The sequence below is a fragment of the Lutjanus erythropterus genome, chromosome 14 (genome assembly GCF_056507025.1).
Source record: "Lutjanus erythropterus isolate fLutEry1 chromosome 14, fLutEry1.hap2, whole genome shotgun sequence".
NCBI classification, from domain to species: Eukaryota; Metazoa; Chordata; class Actinopteri; order Lutjaniformes; family Lutjanidae; genus Lutjanus; species Lutjanus erythropterus.
The window spans coordinates 6,374,195-6,378,864 of NC_139330.1; positions in this window are offsets into that span (position 1 = coordinate 6,374,195).

A 4,670-nucleotide genomic window follows, 5' to 3' on the forward strand; every position below is an offset into this window, starting at 1 on the left:
CCCCCAAATTATTTGACGGTTTGAGCCGATGATTAAATGAATGAGAAGTGGTATCTCCTGTAAACCCCGTGCGTAAAAAGCGTAAAGTCCACTTTGGTTCACTACATCCACAGACTGGAGGACTGGAGGCGCAACAGTGACTGAGGCACCGACCTCCCTCCTTCTTATATAGAGGCTCGCAGAGAGCCTGTCAATCAAAAAATCTTTGGGGTTTGAACAGTTTGAGGACGGTTGTTAAGAGACAGAGTTACATAATTATCTTCCGATGGCGTAATTTTTCTTATCCGCGCTCACACACGGAGGCTGGTGACCCCTCCTTTCCTCTCCCTCTCACCGTGATGCCCACCATCCCCTCCTCCCCATCGAGCCCACCTTCCCTCTGTGACTGCAGCTCATTCACTTTCACTGAGGGAGAGAGATGGAGGGAGGTGGGCTGTGTTTGCTCCGGTGGGACAAAGTTATGGCAATAAGACGCTAAGCCATGTTCAGTGGCTGCAGCAATAGAAAGTGCATTTCATAAATATGTTGCTATACAACCAATAATAATAAATTCAGCACTTTGTGGGGTAGCAAACAGCTCTGATGCCTGAATATTACGGGTGATTTATTTTAAAAGAAATCGCTTTCCCCCTATATTTTTATTCTTTTGCATAAACAATAGAATAGATTATATAAAAATACACAAGCTTGCAAATAAAGGATAAATAAAAAGTGGAATACAAAGAAAGAAAGGGAAAAAATCATGGCAGTAAACCACTAAACATGCCAGGGGAGTTTTAACTGGTTATGAATCAGTCTCAGTTTAATACTGATGCCTCTGCATGACCTACATAAGCAAATGACATCATCATAGAGAAGTCTGACTGTTTCTACATATTTGTTTTTAATTGCTGCCACCAGGTTGGATTCTCCTTGAAATCAGATGAAATGAGTGTTTACATTTTCCCAGCCAAAGTTACAGTGACTGGTACATTACTTAGTTAAAAAGAAGCAGGAGGACATTTTTAGTTTGAGCATTTCATTTTTAAAGTGATATTTTGTGGTTATTACAGTGAAAACACTATTAATTTTGTCCACAGGGAAGTCTAAAATCAGCCAAATAAGTCCCTTGTTGTAGCTTTAAAAAGAAATAACTTTTTTTTTTACACATATCTTTACTTATGTAATTTCTTTTTTGTAAACAAGAATTCGGTCAAAACAGATAATTAAACTAAATATACAAATATGCAAATAAAGGGTAAATATAAAGGTGAACAAAAATAAGAAAAAGGAAAAAACAACCAAACAAACAAACAAAAAAACATACCTGAAGTCAACATAAGATAAAAAACAACCTCGGTGAAAACATTAAACTGGACATAGATTTACAGTTTTGATAGTTTTCTTGCTCTTTATTGCAGTTAAGGATGAGGATCAAAATGGTTAAACTGTCATTCCAGAACATGTTAAACACAACAAAACAAAATTAAGCATTCAAATCCCAGTGCAGGAAACAGCATTGATTAAAAAAACCCAGAGAGACACAAAACACAATAAAAACACCATAGAAACTTGTGTCATGTGTCATGTAAAACTTTGCACACAATAGGATGAAATTCATTAGATAATCCTCTCTTTTATGCGATGTTCTCAGAAAACATATTTTCCAACAGGAGGTCAAAGTTGTAGACAGTGTTACCGAGGATGAATCTACAAATATCTTCATCTCGTTAATAGGTATGTGTACACTTCCAGAACAGATGGACGATAGTCTCAGTATGGGAATCACAAAAGGCACATGTAAATCTTTTTTTTAATTGAACAAAACCTATTCCAGGTGAAACTGAAAAAACATTACATTGAAAAAGAGCAAAGAAATAACTCTACACAAGCAAAAATTAAGATTTTTTGTATGTGGGTAACAGCATTTTGACTAAAACAATGTTATAATTCAAAACTTGGAAAAATATCAACAACCCAAAGTGAGAATCTTAGCTATGTCTGCAATGCGAGACAAAAAAAGGAACATGAAAATGACCTCTAATACAATAGATACTTTGGATGCTTCCACTTTGCTGGCAAGCAGCGTCTTGCGTCTGGAGATCGTCAGGTTTTTGCCAAGGCTTCCCTCTGCGGTGTCAGGGAGAGAAGCGCTGATACAACGTCTCATTCTTGGAGCCCTGCAGAGGGATCGTAGGGCTGGATGTGGGTAGGCCTTTGTGTACCAATAGGATACGTCTCAGGGATGGTTTGCGTCAATTGGAAATGTGCATTCCACTCGGAGGAAAAAGAGGGGGGTGAAGAACAGACAGTTTCTTACCAAATGGGGCGATCGCCTTTCAACAACATGGATTCATAAACCTGACAGAAATTAGAAACAGTAGTCAACAGTCAGTTCGACAAACAAGAATATGACGACGCTCACTGATTATAAAAGCATTCTGCAGTGACCAGAGAACATCAGATTAAAACTGTCAGGGGTGGAAAAAGTTGAAATAGTTCAGACTTGCACTCATGAAACGTGGTAGTGCAACTGTCAGTTTTACTTTCTCCAAATGGGGTTTAATTGGTTCGAATAGGCTCCTGTTAAATCATTAATCAGTAAAGTTATTATGGCAGTCAGGGAAGAAAAAAGTTTTCAGTGGCTGTTTTAGTACAAAACTGGATCTGACTGCAACTTCAAATTATAAATGAAACTTTTAAAACTATATGTAGATTTTCAATAGTGGACTTTTTCCAAAGAAGGTGTGTCATTTTGTAAAATGTAAATAAACAGAATGCAATGATTTGCAAAAACCTATATTCAGTTTAGTATAGTACAAACACTAGATCTTCAATGGTAAAAATGACAAACTTTATCGTTTTTTGTTTTTTTTAAATACACTCATTCTGAAATTAATGCCGCAGCATGTTCCAAAAAAAGTTAGGACAAGAGCATGTTTACCACTGTGATACATCACCTTTTCTTTTAACAACACTCAGCAAGTGTTTGGGAATTGAGCACAAAAGGAAAGTGAAATTCATTCTCTTCTTGCTTGATATACAATTTCAAGTGCTCAACAGTGTCGTGTTTTATACTTCATAATGCACCACACACATCTCCAGTGGGAGACAGGTCTGGACTGCAGACAGGTCAGTCTATTACCTGAACTCTTTACTACGAAGCCATGCTGTGGCAACACATGCAGAGTGTGTCTGAGCATTGTCTTGCTGAAATAAGCAGGGGTGTCTCTGAAAAAGACAACATCTGGATGGCAGTGTATGTTGCTCCAAAGCCTGTATGTGCCTTTCACCAAATCAAGCAGATGCTGGATTTTGAAGTTAGTGCTGGTAACAATCTGGATGGTCCTTCTCCTCTTCGCCTGGTGAAACACAACTTCCATGATTTTTGAAAAACACTCTGAAATGTGGACTCGTGAGAGCACAGCACACTTTTCCACTTTCCATCAGTCCATGTCAGATGAGCTCAGGCTCAGAGAAGTTGGTGGTGTTCCTGGACGATGTTGATATATGACTTTTGCTTTGCATAGTAGAGTCTCAACTTGCATTTGTGGGTGCAGCAACAAAGTGTGTTTATGGAGAATGGTTTTCCAAAACCCATAGTATCCTTTAATTAAGTGGGTTTTTAATGCAGCTTTTAATGCAGTGCTGCCTGAGTTGTCAAAGGTCATAGACATTCAAAGTTGGTTTTTCAGCCTCACCCCTTATGTTCAGAGATTTGTCCAGATTCTCTGCATCTTTTAGTGATATTGTGGATTGTAGATGGTGAAATCCCCAAATTCCTTGCAGTTTTGTCTCGGAAAAAGGTTATTTTTAAACTTTTGGACTGTTTAGCCACACAGCTTTCCACAATATGGCGAACCTCGCCCACCCATGCTTGCGAACAACTGAGCCTTTTGAAGATGCCCCTTTAATACCCAACCATGATACTATCACCTGTTAGCAGTTAACCTGTTTACCTTTTGAATGTGCCAAACAAGTACATTCCACATCTTTCTCAGTCTTTTGTTGCTCCCTTTTTTAAAGGTTTTGCAGGCATCAAATTCAGAATGAGTGTATATTTACAAAAAAACAATAAAGATTATCAGTTATCATTAATCATTACATATATGTACTGTATTAAATTGAACACAAGCCAAAAATAATTTGCAAAACATTGTACTCCATATTTATTTACATTTTACGCAACATCCTGACTCTTTTGGAAATGGATTATACAGTAAGTATTGTTCTTTGAATGTAAATACTGTCACCAAGGTGCCTCCACTAATACTCTTCATTTCTAAAATCTGCATTTACCTGCTTTCAGCAATATGACAAACAGCAGTGCTGAGTAATGAGGTTTCACCAGAGGAGTGGAAAATTCTGATAAAAAGTAATCTTTGGCATCCTCACCATCATTTTTAAAGAGTGCAGAGCTTCTGCAAAGCAAATGTGGGCAGTGGAAGTGATTTTTTAATGTGTTCTTATCCATGCAAAGTCATGTAATATTTCTAAATGAGAAGAGAGGAACAAAAAGTAGCAACAAATCCATGTCAGGCTTGTTTACAGCAAACTGTGCCATAAAGAAAGTCAAGAACATACTGCCCCAATATTTTTGCTCAAAACTCACAATTTGCACGGTTCAAGTTTTCATCACTTTTAAAATATTTCTGAAAACTTTCTGGGTCATTTGGCTCACGTCATGATCC